The sequence below is a fragment of the Bactrocera oleae genome, chromosome 3 (assembly GCF_042242935.1).
Source record: "Bactrocera oleae isolate idBacOlea1 chromosome 3, idBacOlea1, whole genome shotgun sequence".
Lineage (NCBI taxonomy): Eukaryota > Metazoa > Arthropoda > Insecta > Diptera > Tephritidae > Bactrocera > Bactrocera oleae.
This window is the reverse complement of record NC_091537.1, coordinates 47,359,361-47,377,544: the sequence shown is the minus strand read 5'-3', so window position 1 is coordinate 47,377,544 and position 18,184 is coordinate 47,359,361. Positions and strand designations below refer to the sequence as shown.

General features: G+C 37.4%; 1 protein-coding gene, 1 long non-coding RNA gene and 1 pseudogene across 2 annotated transcripts in view; all 3 read right to left on the bottom strand.

Annotated features, from left to right (window-relative positions):
* Window positions 1-18,184, bottom strand: part of Pka-C1 (Protein kinase, cAMP-dependent, catalytic subunit 1) — a 131,485-nt gene that overhangs the window by 32,022 nt on the left and 81,279 nt on the right. The window lies entirely within an intron of this gene.
* On the bottom strand, window positions 209-3,600 carry LOC106625672 (leucine--tRNA ligase, cytoplasmic pseudogene; annotated as a pseudogene).
* LOC138856175 (uncharacterized) lies at window positions 6,503-16,667 on the bottom strand. The gene is made up of 2 exons (XR_011395232.1): window positions 12,169-16,667; window positions 6,503-12,079 (listed from the first exon to the last, which is right to left on the bottom strand). It is a non-coding gene; the product is annotated as an uncharacterized lncRNA (long non-coding RNA).

Genomic DNA, 18,184 nt, shown 5'->3' with positions numbered 1-18,184 from the left:
AAAGTATGCCACCTTGCGGCCAAAAATTGTCTAAATCGAACCAAAACTGTTCAAGCCTCTAAGTACTAAATATGTGGGCCCCAGTGCCTATAGTTGACCTTCTACCGAAAATATCAGTCAATCCACAAAGAAATCTCAAACGAGTATACCATTTGACTTTGCGAGAGTATAAAATGTTCGGTTACATCCGAACTTAGCCCTTCCTTACTTGTTTTTTTTTTAGTTTTGTAGCTGTAACAGCTGTTTATTTGCCTCAAATTCAAAAACCTATTACGTTAAGCGCTTCTCGGAAAGCAAAAAAAAAAAAAAAGAAAAAACAATTTCAGTTCTTTAAATAATTACGTTCGAATATAAATTATATAAATTAAAACACGCGCACATTAAACAATTTAATGTTGCTTGCTTTTTGTTGTAACAACGAGCAGCTAATCCACGACATAAATAAAGTTAGTACCAACTTCGATAACTTTGTCTTCGACTTTCAAGGATACTTGTTTCGTCTCCACGCTCAGTATGTATGCGCCGTCGGTGAGCGGAGTTTTATTTTGTTGGTAATTTTGAAATTCGGGTATTTGGCGTGGTCCGAGCAATGGATCATTGTAGCGCCAGAGTTTGAGTGTGGACAAATCAGCTTTAAAGTTTATCATCTTCGCCAGCTTTTCGGTTAGTTGCTGCACTGTCTCGCCTTCACATATAACGGTGTTTACTTGAAACAAGCCGGAACGCTCGATTGGATTAACCAATTCAACTGCTACATTAGGCGCGATAATAAACGCTATGAAAGGTGAGCCGAGACGTACTTCTTCACGTGTTTTTTCTGGTGCTTCTGGATCGTCCGTATATTTCACTTCAATGTCAACCATATCCAAAGTATTGCTCAGGTAGTCGAGATTGTTGAGCAGCACCTGCCGTTCGTCGAACTCCAAGTTGATGGCGAGCGCCTCTACACCTTTGCCGCCCTCCACCTTCTCGCGTATCATTTGTGCGAAGGGCATCACGCGCTTCATGAATTTCTTTAGCAGCTCTTTCTGTTGCAGCGTCGACACGATGACTTTTTTCCGGGAACTTGCCGTCTTTGGAGTACATTTCGCGCAGTGTGTCAAGCACACAGCATTGCCATGGCGGGTATGTTTTGGCGACCCAGATTAAGGCACGATTCGGTTTCACGCTTGTGGGATCCACCGCCTTCTCTTTGCCACCCTTGCCCTTGACTTGCAGTAAGTTTTTCAAATTCAGACGGAACGTGTGCGCCGCCTCCATGAGATATTCAGAGCATTTGATTTCAATCTCATTAATCGCGCCCACCTCCGGCCAACGTGCATGCACAATGGACTCCTTATTGTCCAGCAAACCCCATACATAGTCGGCGACGTGTGGACAAATTGGCGCCACCAGCAGCGCTTGACGACGTATGAACTCGAATACCAAGTCTTCGTGCATGCCCTGCGCACCGCACAGTTCACTATATTTGTCACGCGCCAATTGCAGCTCATAGAAGCCGGTGCGCAAGGCTTCTTTGAACAGCATTTTGCGATAATTTTCATCGGTTTCGCGCGTCTTCAAATTTATTTTGCTGATGAATACTTTGCCATTGAAGGTGTCGGCAGCGCCCTTGCGCAGCAGAGTACGCGAGGCGGACATCTCTTTTACCCACTCAATGAATGTGTACAGACGCAGAATGCCAGCATCGGCAGTGCTCACGACGAAATTGGCATCCTCTATGCTATCGCCAGAGTCAGCCAGGCAGAGCCGCGTGCCATCGGCTGAGAATTTTTCTACAGCTTCGTAGAGTGTGAGGAAATTGCCATCAGATTTGGACATTTTTGCAGAATTCAACAACAGATGTCCGTTGACACGTGCGCCCAGTGGCCATTTGCCTTCGTCATTGGGCCAAATGGCGGTATGGTTGGGGTTTCGTTGAAGAATATGTAGTCCCACACTTCGGATATTATATCCTTTGCAGTTATGCCTGAGGGACTTGGCCTCTCGCCTCTAAACGAAACGCCTTGCAACAGATGCACAACTGTATAGAATGCCATATAAATGGTGGAGTCGGACAGCGATTCAATAAGCCACTGTTGATCCCAGGGCAGCTTGGTGCCCAAGCCATATGTGCGCGAGCAGGCGTATTCGTGCAACCAATTCAAACAAGCTTCGAAATTATTGCGCGCCTCCTCGTGGTAAACTTCCATTCTGCTGAGATTTTTCTTGGCTTGCGCCTGCCATTCGGGTTCACCGTAATTCAGATACCATTGATTGCAAAGCGCAACTACGCACTGATCGCCCCTACGCGAAATTATGGTTTTCTCGGGTTCGTAGTAGATTTCAGCTTCATTTGCGGCCACAAGCTTTTTCTGCAAATCCTGCGTCCGGCAAACTCGCCCACCAAAAGCACGCCGTCATAGAAACCTTTCAAATAACAAAGCTCTTTCGCCTCGGCCAATTTGTCTTTGTCGTTTTGTGACTGAATCTTCAGTTTTTCATATGCGTAGACAGCACAAGTCTTGCCCAAAGTGGGCACCTCTATGATCGGCACAGGCTCATAAGGTAGCACCATCTCATCTGTGATACCATACTTTTGCCGGAATGCTTCCTTCTTCTGTAAATCTACCAGAGCAGTATATAAAAAGTATATTCTTGCGGACCTACACCCTCACCGCTTGAACGATCATGATCCATGCAGGGCTGGCCATCCTTTGGCGAATAGATAGTGTATCGTTTGCCATACATAATTTTACCGCGATTTTTCAAATGCAAGAACTGCCAACGTACAAAGGAATCGAAGAAAGGATTTGCATCTGTCGTGATAAAAGTGCGCCTAAAGTCCACATGTATTCCCAAATTTTTGAGATCCTTAATGGCCAAAGGCGGAAAATAGTTTAACCAATGTTCGATGTCAGCAAAACACTTAATCTCTTCGTCTGTCAATATTAGACTTTGCATGATCTGCCATTGATATTTGGCTGCTGCTGTTTTGGCCACTGCCTTGCTCTTTTTACCCTTAGATTTATCTTTGGGTACATCGCCCTGTTTTGGCTCCTCTATTTCGGCGGGTGTGTCATCCGTTGGAAACTTTGGTGGATAACCAAAATCTTCCATTTCACGTTTCAACTTATCCGCACATGCTTTGATGGGCATGCCAGTACAGTGAAACCCGAATGACCATAGTACACGCCTTCCTTTCAACCGATGATACCGTAAAGCAAATTCGGCTTTCGAGAGCGAAAGAGCGAAACGAGAGATGTATGACCCAAGTGTAGGCGACCATTCATATATGGAAAAGGAAATGTTACGAAAAATTTCTCATCCAAACTTTTGCGTGGCTCTACTGGCGCATCCGTTTCCCAACGCTATTGCATTTCACGCTCGATTTGCTGGAGATATTCCACCTTGAAGGTGTCCTTTCTTTCGACATTAGCCATGCTCTTTTTGCACTATTTCGTTTATTGATATACAATAAATATATTTAAATGTCCGATAAAGAAACAAAACCTGAGCGATTAAACAAAACTGCAACGTGTTCCCGGCAGCAATTGATTGTATTGTTGAAATTTCAACATTTAGGCAGACAATACAGACTGTGTAATTTAACTGCCATCGTTTTGGGTTAACTTGTATACTGGGTTTCAGGTCACAAAGGAATTCCTGGAGCGAAATAGCTGATAAGATTGCCAAAAGAACAGTACAGGAAATACGGTAAAAACTAAAAACGATATACAATGAAAGTTTCGAAAGAGCTGACAGATGGATCGCCAAGAACATGTGAAAGAGCCTCGAAGAAAAACACTCATGCTTTTTACTCACACGGTCTCGAAAGAACTGCAGGAGAGTTGTTTGCCTAATGACAGGTCACAACCTTCTAGCATTACATGCGAGCCGGATGGGCATAAGTATCGATGATACATGCAGAAAGTGGAGGAAAATAGGCATGAGGGAGACGCGGGAACACCTCCTATGCTTTGGTCTAGCATTATCCAGAACTCGTCTTAGATATCTAGGAGCTTCACAGTTCACTATTTCGTTTATTGATATACAATAAATATATTTAAATGTCCGATAAAGAAACAAAACCTGAGCGATTAAACAAAACTGCAACGTGTTCCCGGCAGCAATTGATTGTATTGTTGAAATTTCAACATTTAGGCAGACAATACAGACTGTGTAATTTGACTGCCATCGTTTTGGGTTAACTTGTATACTGGGTTTCAGGTCACAAAGGAATTCCTGGAGCGAAATAGCTGATGAGATTGCCAAAAGAACAGTACAGGAAATACGGTAATAACTAAAAACGATATACAATGAAAGTTTCGAAAGAGCTGACAGATGGATCGCCAAGAACATGTGAAAGAGCCTTGAAGAAAAACACTCATGCTTTTTACTCACACGGTCTCGAAAGAACTGCAGGAGAGTTGTTTGCCTAATGACAGGTCACAACCTTCTAGCATTACATGCGAGCCGGATGGGCATAAGTATCAATGATACATGCAGAAAATGGAGGAAAATAGGCATGAGAGAAACGCGGGAACACCTCCTATGCTTTGGTCTAGCATTATCCAGAACTCGTCTTAGATATCTAGGAGCTTCACAGTTCACGTGGCTAGGTGAAGTATTTAAATTGAATACCAAGTCGCTTTTAAAGTTTTCAAAAAGCGTTGACGTTCTGTTGACGAATACTTCAGCTCAAGTTAAACGAACCGGCATCTGGCACTACTAAGGACTAGCAGGCCTAAATATCGCATGACAGCCGGTCAGTACAACCAAGCCAAACCTGAGTTGTTAATGTGAAAACTGTTTCTGTAACATGTCCACTTAAAGCACTATTCTGAAAAAGTTTCATAATTAATTTGCAATGTTGTAGGTCTTGCTAGATCTAGTAGATCTCGCTTCTGCAGAGATGTTTGGAGGATGAATATCCTTAAGATTCATCTCCAGCACACGAAGGCAGCATCCTCAAATAGTTTGCTCTGTCTCGGAAGGCACACTTATTATCTGTCAACATGGAACCCATTTGTAATTGTTCATATAACGAAAATTGTGTAAAAAAGAAATGCTTATTTAAAGCAAATGCTTAAATATTTAATATAAAATAAATATGTGGAAACATTGAAGTGAAAAGTTAGTGTATAATAAGTGCATAATATAAAAGAAAAGATAACCATAAATCGAGAAATTGTAAAATAAAATTTGTGAAATTTTCAACTTAAAATGCAAATATCTCGAAAACTATAAGTTGTCGGCGGCAATAAATATATATATTCGTGATCTGAAGAATCTCCTCTTATCAACCATGCCCCTCTTAACCCTGAAATCGTGGGATGCTAAACTAAAGCCCACCCGAATTCAATCGAAGTCGTAGACCACTCCGAGACGAATTTCGTGAAGGTCAACCAAAATCCGTTGTTGTTTCGGAACCTATTTATGCTGTGCGCAAACTGATATCGCTAGATCGCCATGTGACCTATCTTGAGTTCAAAATAACTATAGGCATTAGTGGGACCAGCATCTATTCAATTTGCATGAATATTTGTTTGTAAAAAAAATTGTTCATGTTGGATCACACACAATTTGTCAATCACTAAAAAAAGGGTTGGGTCGATTGGTAGAGAGAAATGTTAACAAAAATACGATGGCGGTGCTTCGAAACACGTCTATGACATCGTGATAGGTGGTGAATCGTGGATTTATGCCTATGTGCCCGAAAGTAAACAGCAGTCGACTGTATGGGATTAGCCGAATCCATCAAAAGTTGTTCGCGCAAGAAGCACTTCAAAGCAAATGGTTGCCTGTTTTTTTTTTTTAAACTGGACATGTCGCAAATATACCACTAGTACAACGCAGAACAGTAAATTCTGAGTGGAACACAACAATTTGCTTGCCAGTTGTCTTCTAAGAAATCAAGAAAACTAATCGCCGAAGAAAGATTACGCTTCAGCTCGACAGTGCGAGCATTTTCTAACTTCACACTAACAGAAACAATTTTATTTTTGAGCACTGAAAACATCGTCTTGATGATTCATCTACCGTATAGTCCTGCCTTGGCACCGAATGACTTCTTTTTATTCCCGTACGTAAAAAACCGCTTTTGACACTTAGAAAGGCGGTTAATGCATTCAGAATGTGCGAAAGCACCACCATTGACAAAAACCATAAGGATGCAAGGATGCATCTTAACGTCCAGACGGGTTTAGTTACTTTTTAAATCCTCCACGTTTTATGACATTCAGTTCACTGCTTTGAAGAGAAAAATATGAAATTAATGAAGAGAATCTCTGGGGCATTCTGGCTAAAGACGTTTATAAAAATAGACGACAATTTAGCTATCTTTTTGAACTTAACAGGGCAATTAACAAGAGCTGGGGAAATATTCATGAAGATATCAACTAATAGAAAGTATTCCATATTACATTTTCGATTTAATAAAATGTAATTGGAGCAAAATAAAATATTAATTATGTACTATTAATTTATATCATAATTTCACTATTATATTATAAAAACACAATGAAATTTCAAACTTTTATTAATTTTTAATAATAAAATACATACCGAATTGATTTTGAGAAGTTTTTTTGTTTTTTGAACTCTTATGGTCAAAAACTAAATCAAAATCGCATTCGACTAAACAATATGCGCGCACTGTATAACTATCTCTCTCGATTAGTTTTAAGTGATACAAACAACCGTTAAGATAACAAAAGCACAAAAAGTATATACACTGTAGCAACATGTTGCGATAATATACACATTTTAAACGTTACTTTTACAATGACAATTCTTCAGGCGTCAGTGCAGCCTTAGACAGAAGATTTAGTTGTCCCAAGTATACTATAGAATTATAAAAATTCTCTTAAAGTAATTTTAATAATAAAATCTGAAATCTCGTGCTGTATAGAACGACTTGACTTGTTGGGATTGGAGTAAATACTATTAAAAATTAAATTTTTTTAAATTATAAAAATTAAGAAAAATAATTTTAAATTACAATATTTTAACAGATATTCTATAGTCTGGTCAATTTAGGCCTGAAATAAGGAGGAAGGTTACATAAATTCATAAGAAGCTGGAACTAGATAAAATTGCTCAAAACATTATTATATAATAAAATAAATCTCAAAAGTCCTCATCGTTCCGGTGTGTGCATAAAAATTAGCACGATATGCACGACAATGACAAAAAAATGAGTTTTCGCGGTTTTCAGCAAAAATCGTGAGTTTTTTCGAGTAGATCAACAAATTTTCCAAAAAAAAAATGTATCGCTATTTTTTTTTGTAAGAGCCACCATATTGGAGACATAAAGCTTTCAAAAGTTGGATAATTTGTCACCATATTTTGCACATAATAAAAAACAAGTTCAATTAGCTTGTCTTCCTCCAACTTTAGTAGCTGCTCATCAACATTTGTTTCGGGTATATTACCAAGTTCAAGTGTGGCTTGGTAATCAGCTGGACTCTAAAGACTGTCGACAACACACTAGAGCCAGTTCAAACTATACTTTCAATAGCACTAGAGAAACTTCTTAACGCGATATTTTGCAACTGCAAAAAAGGATGTAATACCAAATGAGATTGCAAACAAGGTGGATTGTTTTGTTTCCTGGCATGCAAGTTAACGCCACTGCTCACACATAGCACTTAACTGTAAAGTAAACATATTAGTTTAATTGAAAAGTAGCTCTAGGCAATAACAAAATATCGCCAATCACTATTTGTAAACATATTTCGGTATAAAATTCTTAATAATAACTAAATCGCAATCCAATAGACTCAAGGTTAAAGAATTTCATCTAATACTGAAATTCATATTAAATAAACAATAATAAATAGTATAAATAGGCTTAAGTGTAAAATAAGGGAGGCTTTTTCTGTAAGAAGGCGGTTCTGTAAGCATGGCTGAATAAAGTTGAAGTAACGGCTTAATTTGTTTTCTTTTTAAAAACATTTCGCGGCCGGGCTAAAAAATAAGTGGCGATCCTGCCAGGAGATGTAAAAAAAATCTCAGGAACTAAAATAAAAAATTTTTGGCAACTAAAAAAGGAAACAAAAATCTCCAGTTGTCCAAAATAAAGAAACAAGTATGGTAATAAATACGAGAAAAGTAAAACAAAAACCGAAAAAACTGAGTAACAAATAAAGGAGACAAAAATCTCCAGTTGCTTAATTACAAGAAATAAGTATCGTGAATAAAAAAATACGAGAAAAAATATATAAAAAAAAGAAAGAAAAAAACTTTGAAAGTGAAGGAGATATAACAAATAATTATTAACGGTGGTAGTGACCAGGCATCACACTATAACAGATTATTATTAACGGTGGTAGTGACCAGGCATCAACAAGGAGATATAACAAATAATTATTAACGGTGGTAGTGACCAGGCATCAACAGGGAGATATAACAAATTATTATTAACGGTGGTAGTGACGAGGCAGCAACCAGGAATAAATACAGTTAAGTATAAGTTCATATATTTAAAATACTAATGGGAAATAGTCCCTCTAAGTTAGGATACCAAAGATTATATTGGTGTGATAAGGGTAGGGACAATCACAATCATTCCAAGTGCCCAAGGAAAAAATAATAATAAATAAATAAATAAAAGAATTTGTTTTTAAATAATAATAATGTAACTGAATATTCGGTTGAGAGTATCGACTCGACCATTCATTGTGATGAGAGTTTAGATGTCATAAAATCTCTTCCCGAATTTAAGGGAAAAATAAAGAATTACGTTAGCGCGTGAAGCCGCCAATAACTCTATGTCGCTTTATACCAGGGGGAGTAAAAAATACTTCGCAGCTTTAACAATACTGCGTAATAAATTAACGCAGGATGCCAATGACATCTTGACAAATCACGGCACTGTCCTTAACTTCGACGCTATTATGAGTCGATTGGACTTCGCATATGCCGATAAGAGACCCTGTCATATAATAGAGCAGGAGATGAGTATACTAAGACAAGGTTCCAGGACCTTAATAGAATTTTATAACGAGGTAAATAAAAAATTAACGTTATTAACTAACAAAACAATTATGACTCATGGCACGAATTCTGCCATAACAAAGGAATTGAATATTAATATGAATAGGGATACAGCCCTACGTCCTTTTATAACGGGACTTAATCCCCCATTGGATCAAATTCTGTTTACACTGGCACCAAAAGATTTGCCAAACGCTCTTGCTAAGGCGCAAGAATTATATTCAAATCAAATGCGAGCACAATTTGATTTGCATTTTTCAAGAAATAGTCACATGATAAATTCAAGGGGTCCTTCACAGGGAAATCAGAGGGCTCACAATTTTCAAAATAATTTAAGGTGTCCAATAAGGACGCCACAGATAAATGAAGTTACACAAAATCGTCCAGAACCGATGGACTTGGATCAGTCTTTACAAATATTATTCTGCCATAACAAAGGAATTGAATATTAAAAATAGGGATACAGCCCTACGTCCTTTTATAACGGGACTTAATCCCCCATTGGATCAAATTCTGTTTACACTGGCACCAAAAGATTTGCCAAACGCTCTTGCTAAGGCGCAAGAATTATATTCAAATCAAATGCGAGCACAATTTGATTTGCATTTTTCAAGAAATAGTCACATGATAAATTCAAGGGGTCCTTCACAGGGAAATCAGAGGGCTCACAATTTTCAAAATAATTTAAGGTGTCCCATAAGGACGCCACAGATAAATGAAGTTACACAAAATCGTCCAGAACCGATGGACTTGGATCGGTCTTTACAAATATTAAATAGGCCTAGCCCAAGGCGAACAAACCAGTCGCAGGTAAGGGTAAATAGGGGTAATTATCAGACAAATTACCAACCAAATAACGTACCAAAAAGGGGAAATGATCAATGTTGCCAAAGCCAATTCATCAAAATCCCCAAAAATCCTGATCGAATTCCCCAAATTTGGGCATAAAAATCCGCTGATTCCCCACAAATTCCCCTCAAAAGTTTTTTTATAAAATGAAACAATAATCAATAATTTAAATAATATTTATTGTTTATCTCTTATATTTTTTTCCATATAAATATTAGTCGAAAGCATTTTGTTCGAAGGGTTAAACTTGACACTGCTGCCCAGTTTTTTAATCTCTTCCCTTGTAGCCATTAATGATACTACAGTATCTGTATTCAATCTATTGCGGTTTTCAGTTTTTAAATTTTTAAGGACACTAAATTTGCGCTCGACTGATGCATTTGAAAAAGGCAATATCAGCAATAATGAAATAACAATTTTCATGTTTGAAAACAGGTATTCTCCCGCAGCGTTTTTCATGCAAAACACTTTACCCCAGTAACATTCAGCATCAATGTTATCTCCATGAACTTCAAGCCCATGTTGATGAAAATCCAGCATAGCGTGAGCTCGCCACTCATCGTCCAATTTTTGTGCTATCACAAATTTATAAAGCACTGGAAATCTCTCCAGTACAGGCACCAGTGATTTAATTTTAAACTGTTGAGCTTCTAATGGATTTAAAACAGATATAATGGAAAATAAAGGATCTCCGAAATCAAATCGCTTAATAATGTCCGACGTAAATTCCATATAAAATTCTTGGCATGTCTTAAAGAAATCTGTGATAGCTGCACGAGGTACATTTTCATCTTTTTTCAAATCTTGCACACTTTCTCCAGCCTGTAATCCAATATATATTTCGTCTAAACCTAGCAAGTGTGTTGGATTTCTGAAGTCAGCATTTAAAATATTAGCACAGGACTTGATGTAGCTCATTCTCATGAAATTAGCAGAGAGTGTTTTCAAAAGATTTTCTACTTCTGGTTTCAATTTGTAAAGAAGGGCTGTTTCTGATTGAAACAAGGTGTTGAAGCTTGTTGCCAGTGAAAGTACATAAGACATGAATTCTAAATATACGACAGTGAATTGGTTGTTCATTGTAATGAGCATTTCTTCGGTAGTCTTCGATGGATCAGTGAACACTGTTTCTGTCAAGTAGGCTTTTAATGGAATATATTGCTCTAACACACGGTCTACACACGCTTTCAGGGACAGCCAACGAGTCTGAGCAGGCGCGAGAATTTTGTGTATTTCCACTTGAAAGAATTCCTGAAACTCTTTCAATTTTATTTGCCTTTTTGAACTTCTACTGAAGTGCGCTCCAACAGAACGCAAGAAATCTTCAACATTTCGGGGTAATTTGAGGCAAGCTTTCGATGATGATAAGTGTATCATGTGACAGGAGCATTTCACCAGAGCAATGTGAGGTAAATCGATCTTAAGAAGAGCAAAAACGGAATTATGTTCCCCAACCATTACGTTTGTGGTGTCTGAACTAAATCCAACCATGTTTTCTATGGGTATGTTTTTATTTAGAGAGCAGCAGTTCCTGATGACACTTCCACCATATCCAAAAACAAATGTTCTACCCGATTGGTGTTTTCATCATAGATTACAGCAGTAAAACAGCATTGTTTTAATAAGCTCTGATCCGTCGTTTCATCCATAATTAATGAGAAGAAATTTTTTTCTGTACATAATTTTTGATTTATATCTTCTAAAAATGTGTTTCCTAAAACATTCTTAAGTATAGCTGTTGCTTTGGTTCTGCTGAATCTGAAAAAATATCTTTACAGAGCGGTCCCAAGGTATCCATGAGTGATATTGGTATATTATTTTCAGCCAACGCTCCGGCTAGTTTTAATTCAGCTTTTCGAACATTTATGTCTAAATCCGTCACTGGCAAGTACGTTGAAAGTTTGGGAACGTTCTTTACTTCTGATACTTTTTTCTTATGGCGTTCTGAATTCATATGTCGAATCAGGTCACTTTTATGCGCTAGGATCGACACCGAACAGAGTTTACAATGTGCTAAATCATTTCCATCTCTCATATTCGAATTTTTGCATAACCAGCTTGAGAAGTTTGGTTCGTTAAGCCACAAATCATTAAATTTATTCAAGCGTTTCATTTTTAGGAACTGTGTACTATTTGACTCACTTGTCGTCAAATTTACTGAAGTCAAACTTGAAATTAGAGCGGCATTTCCTTCTGTACTAGAAGTTGACGCCTCCGATAACTCGAGCCCAGATTCTCTTTTACGTTTAAGCTAAAAAAAAAACTTGGTAAATTAACCGGATAAATAACAAAGTTTGGGCGCAGCAAAAACATATATTGTATTAGGTTTAATTATCTTACCTTAGGATTATCTTCTTTATTTTTGTTTGGACCTTTTAATAACCATTTTTCCATATTTGCACAAAATCGTATCGTTACTTTGCGACAGAAACAAAACACAACTTTTTAAACTTGGATCTACTAATTAACTACGAACAACAACGAACGAAGCCAATGAATGCATTACATGTTCAATCATCCATTTATCAGTCACAAAATAAAACATTTAATAAAGAAGAAAAAGGGAATCCCCTGGTCATAGACAAGACAAGACAGACAACTGACAAACTAGGGATGTGCCATACATAGAGAATCTCTCTCTATTAGAGATGTGCAATTACCGGTATTTTGATTTTTCGTCACGATTATACTTAATGATTTAAAAAAATGTTGTTATCGATAATAAACGATGAAATATTTTCCGATGAGAATATGATGTTAAAATCCCCGCATTTTCACCACATAATGCCAATCCCCAATAAATCCCCAACTAACTTGAAATTCCCCGCAGTTTGGGGAATTCCCCACAGGTTGGCAACGCTGAAAATGATAGTGCTCAAATCAGCTCTCAACCTCAGCAGAAGTTACAAAGGATTAATAATTTAAACGAAAATCATTTTTTAGAGTAAATCTCGATTTGCCCTATATTATTAAATCGGATAAAAAAACGGGGCAAATATTTAGAATATTAATAGATACGGGGGCAACCAGTTCATATATACAGGCGGGAATATATACTAATAAAAATATTTTAGCAATTAAGAAGAGGGTAAGGACCATTAATGGTTCGACCATCTTACAATATTACCACAACGTAAATCTGTTTGGGTTTCAGGAACGGTTTTATGAAATTGATAATTTAGAGAGTGATCTATTAATTGGAATAAATTTCTTAAATAAAATCAGAGCTAAGATTGATATTCCAAATCGAGTATTGATATATGGTGATAACCAAATAGAAAAAATACATTTTCTGGATGATTTAAACAATTTAAACCCCTTGGGATTCGAAAATCCTAAGGCGCCTGCCGATGATAATACCGGCTTATCAAAACAAAAATTTTAAATAAAAAATATTAAAAACAATTTAAACCAATAAATAAAATTTAAAACCCCTTGGGATTCAAAAATCTTAAGGCGCCCGCCGACGATAATACCGGCAACAAAAAAACAAAACGCTTACTAAAAGCTGATTTTAGGAATAAAATAAACCAAAAAGACATTGGGCATGTTTCTGAAAGCGGACATGTGTTACAAAATTTATTGATTAACAACCCCGATCAAGTTTCAAAGATCGAAGGACCATCAGCATTGAATGATGAAAGAAAAATGATAAAAACATTGCAAAATGAAGCAATTGAGGAAATTTTGGAAATACATAGGAATATAAACTTAGATCTGCCCTTTCGTACTGATGTAAAGGCGAAAATACGAATAACTGAGGATAGATACAATTTGGTCAAAGCAATATCCTTATCCAATGTCAGTGAATAGATTTGTTAATGAGGAAATTCAAAATTTGTTGCAAAAGGGAATAATTAGGGAAAGTAAAAGCCCATACAACTCTCCAGTATGGGTAGTTCCAAAGAAAGGAATGAATGACGACGGAAGTCCAAAATTGAGTTTGGTGATCGATTTCAAAAAAATTAACGAGAAGACAATATCGGGTGGTACCCAATGCCAAACCCTGAAATAATACTGACAAATTTGGGAAAGTCAAAATACTTTTCCACAATTGATTTGGAGTCTGGATTTTACCAGATATTAATGAAAGAAAACGATGTAGAAAAACGGCATTCTCGGTTAATAATGAAAAATACGAGTTTTTACGAATGCCGTTCGGATTAAAGAATGCGCCGAGCATTTTTCAACAAGCTATGGATAATCTGTTGAGAGAATATATGAAAAATCAAAGTTTTATCAAGAGGAAGTTGAATTTTTGGGATATGTAGTAGCTAAGGATATTAGTAAAACAGATCCAAAAAAAATTGAAACTATTCAGAATTACCTAGTACCAAGGACATTACGACAGTTGAGAGGATTTTCGGGATTAACAGGGTACTATAGGAAATTTATAGAAAATTATGCGACAATATCGAAGCCATTAACTAAATATTTACAGGGAGAAAATGGAAAGATTTCTCAATACTTGTCAAAGAAGAAAATTGTTGATCTTGATCAGAGTGGCATAACTGCTTGTGAAAGATTGAAAAATTTATTGTCTCAACAGGTGCAATTAACGCAACCTAATTATAATATGAAGTTCGTTCTAACTACTGATGCGTCGAATGTTGCTTTGGGAGCTGTGTTATCACAGGAGGGTAAGCCCATTATATTTATATCAAAAACATTAAATTCTACAGAAATGAATTATGCAACAAATGAAAAGGAATTATTTGCCATAGTGTGGGCACTAAAAACAATAAGAAATTATCTATACGGTGTTAGTGATTTGGAAATTCACACTGACCATCAACCTTTGTCATTTGCGGTTTCTGAAAGGAATCCAAATATTAAAATTAAAATATGGAGATCGTTTATTGAAGAATTTTCACCAAAAATTATTTATAAGCCAGGGTCAACAAATGTCGTTGCTGATGCATTGTCAAGACAGATACTAAATAACATAACTAGCTCTGAGGAGTCAGATCGTTCAGGTGATTCAGTAACGAATACTCAACATTCAGCAGAAAGTAGTGATGAGTATCACATTCACGAAACAAAGAAACCATTAAATCAATTTAAACAACAAATATTGATTAATGATGGAGCAAGAATAACAGTCTTGGAGACGATTTCTTATTTTAATAGTAAGCGAATTTTAATCGAGTACGCGATAGTCAAGCGGCGCTAAAAGCGATATCGGCCTATGAGATACGATCGCTATTAGTGGAGGAGTGTATAGGAAGGCTTAACCGCCTAGCAGCTTGCAACCGTGTACACCTGATCTGGGTGCCGGGGCATAAAGGGGTAGCCGGCAACGAGCTGGCAGACGAACTCGCCCGCTCTGCTGCGACTACAAGAATGATGGGGCCAGAACCATACATTGCGGTAGGGCCCCATACAATAAAGGAACTGCTCCGCACGGAGGAGAGATCGAGCAGAGACAGTCACTGGCAACAGACAGCAGGGATGCGTCAGGCCAAACTGCTACTGGGAGGGTTCAACCTAGCCAGGTTCAGAGCAATTATTAACCTCCCCAGAGACAAACTCCGTCTCCTTGTCGCGCTCTACACTGGGCACTGCAGGCTCAAGAAGCACCTATCAAACATGGGCTTAGCTTCTTGTGGCAACTGCCGATTCTGCGACATGGGACCGGAAACACCAGAACACCTAATCCTAGATTGCACCGCAATTTGTAGACGCAGGTTCAAGGCCCTCGGTTCCATTTTTGTGACCAGGGATCACATTGCCTCAATAGCACCCAGCAAGTATCTGGAGTTTTTCAGGGTGCTGGGACTTTGGGAATGCATGTGATGGAGGAGAGGGCACAATAGACCCTAGGTCGCAGTGCATACCTCATTTTCAAATCTAATCTAATCGAGTACGACATACCACAAAATATAATTGGAAAGAATATATAAATCCAAAAATAGTTACGGGAATACACTGCACACCTCAAGTGCTTTATGAAACAAAAAATTTGTTAAGGCAAGCATTTCCAGCGATAAAATTTTTTTATACAAAGTTATTCGCTAATGATGTGACTACTAGAGAGGATCAGGGGGCAATTATTGAGCAAACGCATAATAGAGCACATAGAAATTATAGAGAAAATTTGGCTCAAATTAGACAAGAATATTATTGGCCGTTAATGGTAAAACAATTGAAGCAATATGCGAGAAATTGTAATATATGTAATAGTAATAAGTATGAAAGGCATCCGAAATTGATTCCAATAGGTGAAGCACCAATACCAGAAAACGAAGGAGAACAACTCCATATTGACATATTTTTTGCACAAAAATTAAAGTTTATTACGTGTTTGGATTCTTATTCCAAATATTTGGCTATCAAGTGTATTGAAGATAAACTAAATTTAGAAGATAAGGTTTTGGAACTTTTGCAGACATTTCCAGATGTTAAAAGTATAGTTATAGATAACGAACCGGGGTTTAGTACGATACAGTTCAAGTCTTTAATGGAAAGATTTAATATACAAATTTATTATTGTGCACCACGTCACAGTACTAGCAATGGACAAGTAGAAAGGGTTCATTCGACACTGGTGGAGATTTCTCGATGTTTGAAGAAAGAACATAATTTGATAAGTGATTACGAATTAATTATGGGGGCAGTTCAGCAGTATAACAGAACAGTACACTCGGTAACAGATAAAAACCCTTATAATGTTTTATTTAACAAAGAAGCACATGGAAATATGAGAGAAATATTAAAAAATGTTGAAGTACCATAATAAAAAACGGATTTAAAAAAGTTATCATAGAGGGGAAGTTATATATGAAAAAATATATGGGGAAAGAAATAAATTAAAGCCCAAATATAAAAAACAAATAGTAATAGAGGAAGGGGGTTAAAATACAAAGCAGAAACAGAATTATTCATAAGGATAATATTAAAGTGTAATTTTATAATTTTATAGAAACAATGCGGACACATAAACAAATTTTATTGTTGATGTTGTATGCTACAATTATCACATCAGATATAATTGATTATACAAGGGAACAATATATACTAATAGAGGAGGAAAATGCAGCAATTTTTGAAAATTATGGATCACTGTATCATTTGACTAATTTATCGCTATTTGAGAACATTATAAAAAACTATAGAATCGATGAGAAAATAGTATTCAAAAAATTAAAAATTGATAATAGATCAAAAAAAAGGTATCAATGAGCTTTGGACAGTTTGGAAATGGATTACAGGTACACCTGACCATGATGATTTTATGCAAATAACAAATAAAGTAAATGATTTAATAGAAAATAATAATAAAGAATTTACAACTAATTCACAGTTATTTAAGACCATTACGGAATTAACTCAAATATTAGGTAAAGTAAAAAGTTCGTTCGGTTTTTATCTAAGAGATGGCGTTATTGTCCATAGTATTAGTGTTACGTGTCGCATCATGTCATACTACAGGGCGCTGAAAACGTGTTTATTCGCGCTAAAAGTTTGTCTTTGACAGTTTTTCGATTGATTTACTCAGTTCGTTGTGAGCGCTCGTCAAAGATGGACACCAACAAAGAGAAAATTCGCTATATTTTACAATTTTTCTTCGATCCAAGCGAAAAAGCAGCCAAAGCGGCTGAAAACATTAATTTAGTTTATGGGCCCGATACTGTAAACGAACGTGTAGCACAAAAGTGGTTTGCTAGGTTCCGTTCCGGTAATTTCGATGTCAAAGATGCACCACGCGTCGGGAGGCCTGTCGTCGAAAATTGCGATAAAATCATGGAAATAGTGGAAACAGACCGCCACGTGAGCACTTATTTAACTGCTGAGGAACTAAAGATAAGCCAGAAAACCGTTTGAAACCATTTGCATAACCTTGGATTCAAAAAGTAGCTCGATGTTTGGGTGTCACACGAACTAACGCAAAAAACATGATGGACCGAATTTCCATCTGCAAATCGCTGCAGAATCGCAACAAAATTTACCCGTTTCTGAAGCGGATTGTGACTGGCGATGAAAAATAGGTCACTTACGACAACATCGAGCGCAAATGGTCGGGGTCACAGCTTGGGGAAGCGGCCCAGACGGTGGCCAAGACGGGATTGAAGGCCAGGAAGGTTCTGCTGTGTGTTTGGTGGGATTGACAAGGAATCATCTACTACGAGCTGCTCCCATATGGCCAAACGCTCAATTCGGCCCTCTACTGCCAACAACTGGACCGCTTGAAGGCAGCACTCATCCAGAAGAGGCCATCTTTGATCAACAGAGGCCGAATTGTGTTCCATCAGGGCAACGCCAGGTCACACACGTCTTTGGTGACGCGCCAGAAGTTCCGGGAGCTCGGATGGGGGTCCTAATGCACCCACCTTATAGTCCGGACCTGGCACCAAGT